The sequence below is a fragment of the Carex rostrata genome, chromosome 19 (assembly GCF_964058835.1).
Source record: "Carex rostrata chromosome 19, lpCarRost1.2, whole genome shotgun sequence".
Lineage (NCBI taxonomy): Eukaryota > Viridiplantae > Streptophyta > Magnoliopsida > Poales > Cyperaceae > Carex > Carex rostrata.
In genome coordinates, this window is record NC_135936.1 from 9,589,083 (window position 1) to 9,600,525 (window position 11,443).

Here is an 11,443-nt window from a genome sequence, read left to right on the forward strand (position 1 = left end):
TGGGGTGGAGCTGTCCTCGCCCACTTATACAGAGGCCTCTGTCATGCTTGTTTGGTAAGTCTGTATTAATATACGTTGTTATTGAAGGTTGGATAAGAAGCACCCAGTTTTTATTTTAAGTTAAATTTTCAGGTCAAGAATAAACAGCTTTTTGAACCACTTCTTCTGCTTCGGCATTGGTCGTGGTCACATCTGCCCATAAATCGGCCAGTCATACCATTGCCGCATCCCGATTGGGGAGGCCCTGACCCAGCCAGATGCCCAGCATACGCCGCCATATAGGGCAGTCATCACGATCATGAAGAGAGGGGCAGGGGGATTTCTTATGTCCGGGGTCAGCTCCAGATGCTCCGAGATGGGAATATCGATTGGTTTCTGTATCGTGCATGGTATCAGCGTAGATGGTTGAGCCCGCTAACATTAGAGCAGAAACATCTATGGTATTATCGGGGACCGGTCGTCTGTTTCTGGATAGTGGAGTACCACTACCCAATCGGGTATCCCGACAGTTTGGCTTGGATGCTTTCATCCCGGAGCACCCGTTGATGGGCAAGGATGCTACCGACAAGTTCCACAAGTAAGTACCATCTACTTAATTTCATTATCACTTTAATATATCCACTGTTTCTCTCCTTTCTAATTAATTGCACTTGCAGAACGGCGCACACTAAGTCTAAAGTCGACTGGAGCCAGCATTTCGTCATGCAGTACAACTGGGCTCGACAGCAGGAGTAGCACTTATGGAGCTCGCCATCTATTGATGGATTCATCCAGCAATTACATGCCCTGGGGTCCGATCAATGCTCGCGCGGTAAGTACAACCGAAACATACTTTAATTTAAAATTACAAATTTAATTACTTACTGTTGGCATAATCATGTTGTGTGCAGCTGTTGACCGCTATGAGAGGAGTTGGACACAGCTTGGCGTGCATGGCGAGGGATGCTTGGCGATATATAGGATGCCATATGCTCGAGCACACTGCACCAATCGTGGAGACAGGCGGTTTTGAAGGCTGCCTCGTTGGCATGCTGCGCGATGCTGGGGAGAACATCAATTGGCGGGAGATAAAGTCTGCACCGCGAAATCCGGACTACCAACCAGAGGCCATCTACGGTCACGATATGCCGCAAGCTCCTGCAGGTAATTACAAGTTAATATTAAAAGTACGACACACACAATATTCTTATTTTCGTTAAATTGTTCGTTCTAACTCAGTTAACTTTCAATTATGCAGCTGATGACTCAGGTTGGGCGTTCCACGACTGGGTGTTGAATACCCAAGGATGGGATGCTTATAAAAATAAATACGGAGTTGCAATAGAGCTTGGCACGGTCAGTCGCCAATTATACCATTATTTGTTGCAGAGTTCTTTGTATGTGGCAAAACTAACATTATTTTAATCTAGGATGGAGCACCTCGTTGGAATGCCAATCCCAATTTTACCGTGGATGAGCTGGCATCATTCAACACAGATGCAGAGGCGTATGGCTCCCACAGACCACGATATGGAGTGGAGATAGAGCACGACTTTGAGGCTGGTGGGAGTTTATCTCAGACTGCAGATGGCTTTGTCTCTGCATTATTTGGCGCACCTCCTCCTTCCACGTATCCTGCAAGCTGGGAGCAAGATCCATGGGAGCTGCGTACACAGCCCGCCAATGCAGAGTCAGCTGCTGGATTTGATCCATGGGCAGCCAGGACAGGTGCGCAGCACATGTATACGGGGGACGAGGATGAGGATATATGAGACGATGAGGAGGATCTGGGAGAGGAGGCATTACGAGATGTGAGTCTGCAGAGGCGCGTGCAGCCGCACAGGCATGGCAAGGGCATAGCGGCTCCTAGGTTGTCTCTATCCGGAAGGAGACGAAGATGATGATTGTAGAGTTTTTGTTTATTGTGATATATTTCTGACTGTAGTATTTTGACTATGGGACTGCTGTATTATACGTTTCTGATTATGTTGGCGCGCCTTATGTTCACATTATGTTTTTTTATTTTATATTCATGTTGGTATTATGTTATTTGCACTTTACATTTACTTATTACAACAAAGTTTAATAATTACATTGAAACTAAGAAACTATATTGAAACCGTAATTTTTCTTTGCGACCCACACTCCCAGCAGACCGCCTGTGATAGGGGCGGTTTGCTGGGGTCCTGACTGCCTGGGCCACCGGCGGTCCACTAGAGATGCCTATTTATTCATTTTTTCTCTCTCTCTTCTCACTCCAACATCAGTCTACCTCTCACTTCAAAGGTAGCAAGAAGGGAGAGAGAACTGAAGGCGATTTCGGGCGATTTTCTGGGCGACTACAGCTACAGGTATTTGAAATATTTTTTAATTATTTTTTCTAAAAATTAAATATTTTTTAATTATTTTCTAATTAGCCGTTGATTACTGTACAGTTAGTCTTTAATTACGCACATAATTAGCTTTCCTAATCAATTGCTGTCATTTGAAACCCTAGTTATAATGGCACCCAAAGTTGGAAAAAATAGAGAAAGAACTGAAACCGAACGCGAAGCAAAAATAGTACTTATTAATAATTTTTGGATGGCTGAAGCCTACGCGGTGAGGAATGTGGAAAGAATGTTTTCACCCAAAAATAATGAAGAATTTCTTAGCACTCTTGATCCATCAATTAGAAAAATGCTGATGGAATGCTGGGTGGACAGGGTCCCTCCACCTGGATGGGGACAGTACTGCTTATGTGAGCTGAAGGGAGATATAGTGGATATGTTCTTTTGTTATAAATGTGGCAAAGTTGTTCACCCCAATTGCATGGATCCGTATGCAGATCCGCTGAATGACGCTCGTCTCACTACGTGGGAGCGTCCTGCGTGCGTCCGTCGGGCTGAGGAAAAGAAGGGAGCAAGCTCCTCAGCTCATAAGGCTTAGACCCCAATTGTATGCTGTTGTACTATTTTATATTTGAACTGTGATGGTTTGTATAATTGCTATGTTTGAACTGGTTGTTGCTTTATGAATGTTACCCTATTCTGTGAACTCGACTATGGTACTGTATTATTTAGTAATGTATCTGGATTTTATGAATTTTAAATTTCTGGTATTTATGTTGAATATGGGCTACATTCTTTTTGAATATGCTAGAAATAAGTACAGTTCTAAAATAGTTTAACATAGTTCAACAGTACAATCAATTAGCGCAATTAAAGTTCGTCACATGGTTCAAACCAAATAAATCAGTTCGCATAAGTAAAATAACAAGTTTATCTGCCACCACGTCACGACTAGTTCTGTTGGTACCAGTGGCAGGTGCTACAGTAGGTGTACAGTACAACTACAGTAAATTGTTACAGTACGTGCAACAGTAAATTGTTACAGTACGTGCAACAGTAAATTGTGACAGAAAATTTGCAACAGTAATGACTAATTATTATAATTAAAAAATGATGACTAATTATTACAATTAAAAAATAATGACTAATTATTATAATTAAAAAATGATGACTAATTATTACAATTAAAAAATAATGACTAATTATTATAATTAAAAAATGATGACTAATTATTACAATTAAAAAATAATGACTAATTATTATAATTAAAAAAATACCTATTCACTGAGCTCCTCGCCTCGAGAGAAGTTCTGAAATCGTGAATTGGCGGCAGGGGTTACGCATATGGGGCGCCAGGGGGTGGGGCGCCTCACAGGGCATATGGGGCGCCAGGGGTGTGGCGCCTCACTTGGCCTGTAGGCCGCCCCAGAGTCTGGCGGTCAGGGCATCTATAAATTTTTTTTTGAGAGGGGCATATTTAAAATTTTAATTTTTTTTAGGGATATTAATAAAAATGGCTGACCGATAATATTAGGCTGCCCCCCGTACTAAAAAATATATAATAATTAAGTGATTGCCACCATTAAAATAAAGCAGAGGAACATATTCACAGATTGTATATAACTTCAATTAAACTCGATCTGACATACAACTACCTTCATCCGACACAAAAGAAAGGAAATCATATGAGGTCATCATTCAGATTTTTGTGCTGATTTGAGGTTCCCATACAATTCTTAAATTCAGCATTCCATCTCCTAAGCTGCATGTGTAGAGAGAGAGAGAGAGAGAGAGAGTATGAGAGTTTTACTTAAAAAGATCAAATAATAAAGCACTTATTCAGAATCTTACCACATCCAGTGGACCAGATAATTTTTTTTAATATTTTATGGATATTTTAGTGTCACTGAACTCAATGAAAATAAATCCAAGACCGTGTTCCATAAGGAATTGTAGCAATATCTCACTGGCCAGGCCCAGTGTTGGCATAAACACAGAGAGAGAGAGAGGAACGACACAGAGGAGGAGAGAAAGGAGAAGAGAAGGCAGAGAGAGAGAGAGAAGAGAAGAAAAAAAATCGATGGCCACCCAAGAATGGCAGCTCGTCCGCCACCGTAGACGTTTCCCCGATGGATGGCGCACTCCAACCGACCAGGAGATAGAGCGGGTCCGTCCCTACAACCCTTACTCCGGCAATCTAACGTATGCGCAGATCGTCAGAGGAACCTCCACTGCTTCCCAGTCCTCAGGAGGTATGGAGTTCACGGTCCCCGTTAAACCGATCGTATGGGACAAGGGAGCAGTATACACGGCAGTGGACATTCCCCCACACCCCCCGAGACATCCTAGACCGATAACAGTCCAACCACCACCATCAGAGGAGGACATGTTCACCAATTATCGCCATACAACCTTTTCAGAAGAACCTCTCATCATATCAAGAAGAGCCCTCAGAGAGATGTGCTCAGGCCTGCCACCGAAGGCTCTAACCCCGGCTCTTCTCCAAGTCCTGACAGGCCCCAAAGTAATCGAAGATGATGGTTCTCTTCTTCGTGAGCTAATGGAAGCCTTTGAATATACACCCCCCACATCGGAGAACAGGGATGAAAGGCAAGAAATGGTGGAGCTAGGAGACGCACCGGAGGGAAACCCTGACAGACCTGGAAACGATGATGAAAACCCTAATCCAACAGGAGGGTTTGATCAAAAGCTAGAACGAAATGGGGTGGTTCACCCTAACACCACAGCTGACCCACCTCGCACAAATCCACTGGAGGTGCAACAATATTCCACAACTACCTCACCTACCAGAAGTACAACAGCATGCCCCATGCCTCGGGATAAGAAAGAGCAGGAAAAGTCAGATAGTACGAGAAATCCACATCCTATCCCAACGACTTATAGGGATGATATGTTATCAAAGGGAAAACCACCAGTCAACAAAGAGGCGCCACATCAGATCCCTACAGGAGTTACAAACCTCGTACAGCCTACCCCAGAAATCGTGCTGGAGACACAGCTAGAAGCACAGATGGGACAAGAAATTCAGGATTTTTACCTACGTCAGATGGTGGACCCAAAAGGTAAGGCTACTCATATCCCTACCCAGATCTCTAGTGATAAACAGGGCCTGGGCAGAACCAACGAGAATGCAGGCAAGCCCACTAAAAATAAGAGGAAGAACCAGGACAAAAACAAAGGAGAAGCGGGCCCATCAGGAAAAGATGCACATGCCAACTTCAGCCCAAATGGGCTTTGTGAGATCAAAGTCAAACGAGCCTATTCCGAGAAACTAGCAGATGTTTGTGGGCTCCATCCCAAAGAAGTGGAACAAGTCATTTTAGAAGATAATGAAGAAAGGGCAACACTTCAACAGGCCCGACAAGTTGAAAACACACAAGAACAACCTTCTGAAGTACAATCACAGACGACACCAATGGCAACTGAAAGGCAAACCTGGGACGACTCCCCTCTCGTAGAGGGGCCAGACGTAGAAGGACTCTACTACTCCCAGTTTAGCTCGGACTCGGACGATGACATGGACCTTGAAACGGGCAAAGTGGATTGACTGTCAAGTCAATCCGCTTAGATAGGGTCTATTTCTGTTGAGTTGCTAAATTTTTTTTTATGTGTACAATGAAAAAAATCAACTTACTGTGCTGGAACACTAGAGGGTTGTGCAATGAGAAAAAGGCAGATGTAGTGAGGAATCTTATTAAGAATTTGAGATGTGATGTAATATGTATTCAAGAAACTAAATGGAATGAAGATGAGTTGATGTATGTTTCTTGTGTCTTGCCAACTTTTTTTGAAACAAACTGTGTTTTCCTAAGTGCCCGAGAGTCATCAGGTGGATGCTTTATTTCTTGGAAAAGAACCTACATGTTGCAAAATTCATGGACAACCGAACACACATGCTCTGCTAAATTACTCCAGATCAACACAGGCAAATCGGTGGTCGTAACCACGGTATATGGCCCTTCAGAAGAATCTGAACTTATTAAAATTCCCTTCTTCGATGAAATTTGGTACATCTCTACACTAGTTGTTTGCCCATGGTTGCTTACCGGGGACTTTAATGTTGTGAGATGGCTAGTTGATAGATCAGGAGCCATGAGGGGTTTCAATGAACTCATATCCGACCTTCAGCTAATTGATGTACCTTTGAGAAATAAAAAATTTACTTGGACAAGCAAGCAGCCAGCACCCATCCACTCCAAACTGGACCGAGTATTCCTAACCCCTGACCTATCCATAATTTTCCCGATTATATTGCTAAAGGCTCTACCAATGACGGTGTCAGATCACGTACCGCTTCTTCTCACTTGCAAACAAAAGCAATCTACCAAACCAAAACCAAAAATTGAACTTTGCTGGTTCAAATATGATATCCTCAGATGTAAGGTGACACAAAATTGGGGTGTTGACCAAGGTCAAGGGCTAGACATGTTCATAAACAGGACCAACCAACTAAAACAACAAATGAGCGAATGGCATAAAGGCAATTTCAGTGAAGCCCAGTTACAATTAGATTTTTGCAAAAAACAAATTCTATCTCTGGATTGTTTGGAAGAAGAAAGAGTGTTACATCAACATGAATTTCAATACATAATTCATATGAGAGAGCAGGCATATGAGTTGGCAATCTTGATTGAGACTCGATGGAAACAAAGGGCGAGATGCAACTGGCTAAAAAATGGTGACCGCAATCTTGATTGAGACTCGATGGAAACAAAGGGCGAGATGCAACTGGCTAAAAAATGGTGACCGAAACACTAGATTTTTTCACGCCTTCGCATCAGCAAGAACAAGAAAAAACACAATTCTATCAATAATGCATCAATGGAACCTAGTGACTGATCAAGAATCCATAGCAAAGTCCTTCTATGAAGCTAGGAAAAACGGGTTGGGCAACTCCAAGGAAACAATACACTTCGATCCAAAGAAGCTGTACATGGATCAACACGATCTTCCCACATGGAGGCAGTTTTTCAAGAGTCAGAAATTGCAAGTGTAGTAAAACATTTAGTGAACAACAAGGCATCGGGACCCGATGGGATCCCGAATGAATTCATTAAGGTCTTTTGGAATGAAGTCAAAGGGGATATTATACAGGCAATTACTATGTTCTACCAGGATACCTTAAACATGCAAGATGTAAACTGCGCATACATCATTATGATCCTAAAAAAACCCGTCTCCTTAGAGGTTGGAGATTATCGCCCCATAAGCGTGGTCAATCTATTCCCTAAACTCATATAAAAAATTCTGGCCAATCGATTGACATCAGAACTTCCAAAGCTGATATCCCCATACCAAACTGCCTTTGTTAGGGGTCGCCACATTGCAGAAAGCTTCATAGCCACGAGAGAAGCACTGCTGTACATCTTCTCTTCCAAAAGACAAGCGGTCTTCATCAAAATTGATTTTTCTAAAGCGTTTGATTCAGTCCAATGGGGCTTTCTAATGGAAGTAATGAGGGCAAGGGGCTTCCCAAAAAAGTGGATAGGATGGATTAAAAAAATTCTGGAGTCATCTACCTCTAGAGTTATTATCAATGGTACTCAAGGGGAGGCCTTCGGCCACAAACAGGACCTCAGACAGGGGGACCCACTGTCCCCCATGTTATTCCTAATAGCGGCCGACATCCTGCAGCAGATGGTGAGCCAAACCAACAAGCTGCTCACAAAACATATAGCACCGAAGATCAAAGAATCCATCATGGCATTACAATACGCAGATGATACGGCCTTCATAGTCAGTGCTGACGAGGTTTCCATAATAACCTTCAAACTGGTGCTTAGATTGTTTGCAAAGATGTTAGGTTTAGCGGTCAATTACCGAAAAAGCTCATTCGTAACAATCAACATGTCAGAAGAAGAAGCGGGAAAGGTTGGAGCAATTTTAGGTTGTGAGAGAACCACTTTACCTCTAACGTACCTTGGTATGTCGCTCACGGTCAAGAGACCGGCACGGGGCCTATTCATCCTGCTGATTGAGAAAATGGAAATAAAGCTCCAAGGCTGGAAGAGCAAAATGATCTCACGCGGAGGAAGGCTACAACTTATCAATTCGGTTCTCTCAGCTTTGCCTTCCTACTTCATGTCTTCCTTCAAAATTCCCAAATGGGCAATTGAAAGAATGGACAGAATACGACGTGATTTTCTGTGGGGGAAGAATAACCAAGAAAAAAGAGGAATTTCTTTGATCAATTGGCCCACTGTGTGTTTGCCCAAATAGTTTGGCGGCATGGGAGTGCTGAATCTGGAGCTTCAAAACACGGCCTTACTTCTGAGATGGTGGTGGAGATTGTACACCCAGCGGGAATCACTTTGGTACCTTATAGTAAGCAAAATAAGAAAGAGAACGGGGGCGGGGCAAATTAGAAATTTCTGGTTGTGTTCGGGATCCTTTTTCTGGGCTAGTTTGCAAAAAATGAAATTCATCTTTCATTGGGGATGTCTTTGCATAATTGGAAATGGAAAAACAGTATCCTTTTGGTTCGATGCACGGGGAGGTCGACCGTTAAGGGGTTTTCATGGTGACAAGGAAATACCTATGCTGCCCAAATTATCCCTAAGAGATGCAAGGAATAGACTAGGTGAATTAAATGTTAGCGCAGAATGCATGGATGGGATAGTGTTCTTGGAGAATGAAGAGGATAGCTTCTATTGGAAGTTCACTGCGGATGGCAATTACACTACAAAATCAACTTACATGGCTCTGGTGGGAGGAGGGAAGATCTCATGGGAACACTCACACATATGGAATATTAGGGCGCCTCAAACAGTAATAATTTTTGGCTATTTACTATTGAAAAACAGACTATTGACAAAGGAAAACCTCAAATCAAGGGGAATGCAAGTGGATACAAGATGTTTGATGTGCAATAATTGCCCGGTTGAATCGGCAGCCCACCTCCTATTCCTATGCCCATACGCAACGACAGTATGGTTTGACACGGGCATAAGGGGGGATAGTATACTCACAAACAATCAAATGTCGACAAGTGCAATCTGGACAAATTTTGTAAACACGGCAAAAACCAAGGGGGTTAATGTTAAAAAGCACATGGGGAAAGTACTGTGCACGGTATGGGAGCTGTGGAAACAGAGGAATCAGGTATTGTTTGGAGGTCAAAAACTGCCGCCGAAACACTTGGCAGATAGAATCGATCAGGAATACAAACTGTGGGAGAAATACATCTGGTGTACCAGTATACCGGGTTCTTAATAATACAACACTGCAAGTGCATGTTCCGAAATTAGAAGGAAGGCCTGGTGAGGAGTTTTGAAATGTTTACTGGGGATTTGTTTTATTTCTGTTTGGGCCTGTGGCCGCTTTTGCTTTTTTTTACCTATTTGGTTTTTGTTTTGGGCATCTCTTTCTTTTATTTTAGTTTCTAAATAGTCTACGGGCCTTATACAAGGCAGCAAGAAGGATGTAGTAGATGTAGTTGTAGCTTTTAATTTTTGAACGTTGTTATGTAATATCTTATTTATTATCAATACAGATTGGCAGCCACTGCCAACTTTTTCAAAAAGAGAGAGAGAGAGTCAAGTACCTTTTGAACTGTATCTAGCGCGCTTGGCAGATCTTTATTTTTCTTCAATTCCTCTAAGCGACTTCTCATTTCATTATTACTTCTCTTCACCTTAAACAAATAGAAGTCGCAATCACTTGTACAAAAAAAAAAGTTGGACCCAAGCAGATTGCAAGATAGGCAAATATTCTAAATTCTAAATATACAAACCTTCTCAAGCAAGTTCTTCAGAGAAGCTATCTCATGCTTCTTCACTGTTACTATCTTCTCTTGCAAGTCCCCAGTATAAGGATAGAGCACATCAAGGGATTGTTCTTCAATTATATGTTCGACCTTACTAAGGACAGAGCTGACCTATGAAAATATTATGATTCATTTATATATACAAGGATGGTATAACAACATGTGCATACAATTAGTACGTTAAATTAGATTTTTATTGGCAGAAATCACGGGAAAACCAAACAAGTAACAATGAAAAGTTCCTTGTTTTGTTTATTTATTTTTTTGGTGAGGGGTTAGCTTGGTGAGCCCCTATCTAACCTGAAATAGAAAAAAAAATGTAACCTTTGCAACATGACAGATCTTGTCCAGGGCTCTCTGCAGTTAAACAAGGATAACATTTAGTTACTTCACTAGGGGCAACATAGCACTTACAAGGACAAACAGTTATTAGAAAAAGAATGATAATGATATAAAAAGAATTTCGTAACATACCTCTATGTTGTATGGTAAAGACTCAACAACCTGAAAAGAAAGGCAATTAAATGAGGGCAATTCTGTCAAACTAAAATGGCAATAAATATAATATTGGTACTTTTTGCAAACATATGCCAAGAGACTTGGTGAGTAAACAATAGAAAATTAAAAACTTGACAATGTCTTGAAAACACACACACACACACACACACACACATATATATATAGAGGTGGGCCACGGTGAGTTGCGAAGTAAAACGCGTTTCTACTTCACACTGTATTTTTATTTTGAAAATCCAAACGACCGATCCGAACCGTTAGATGTTTAATCCATATTGAAATGTGCTTGGAGACCAAATTTTACATTTTTTAGAATTTTTCTACTATTTATTAAGCATTTGTGAAAATTGCTGTTTTGCTGTGAACAGTAAAAAACAGTAAAATTTTCTGGACTATCAGATCAGCGACTTTCAAAATTGCTTGATAAATAGTAAAAAAATTCCAAAAAATGTAAAATTTGGTCTCCAAGCACATTTCAATATGGAGAACAAGATGAACGGTTCGGATCGATGTTTTGAACTTAAAAATCGCAAAATATGAGCGTGAAGTAAAATAGTCGCTTTACTTCGCAACTCACCGTAGCCCATCTCTCTCTCTCTCTCTCTCTATATATATATATATATATATATATGAGGTGGGCTACGGTGAGTTGCGAAGTAAAACGCGTTTCTACTTCACGCCGTATTTTTATTTTGAAAGTCCAAACGACCGATCCAAACCGTTAGATGTTTAATCCATATTGAAATGTGCTTGGAGACCAAATTTTACATTTTTTGGAATTTTTTTACTATTTATTAAGCATTTTTGAAAATTGCTGTTTTGCTGTGAACAG

At 41.4% G+C, this 11,443-nt stretch overlaps 1 long non-coding RNA gene across 1 annotated transcript; it reads right to left on the minus strand.

Annotated features, from left to right (window-relative positions):
• Positions 1-3,854: 3,854 nt before the first annotated feature.
• LOC144571910 (uncharacterized) lies at positions 3,855-10,205 on the minus strand. Its single transcript, XR_013517609.1, has 3 exons — positions 10,063-10,205; positions 9,874-9,963; positions 3,855-4,071 (listed from the first exon to the last, which is right to left on the minus strand). It is a non-coding gene; the product is annotated as an uncharacterized LOC144571910 (long non-coding RNA).
• Between the last annotated feature and the right edge of the window lie 1,238 nt (positions 10,206-11,443).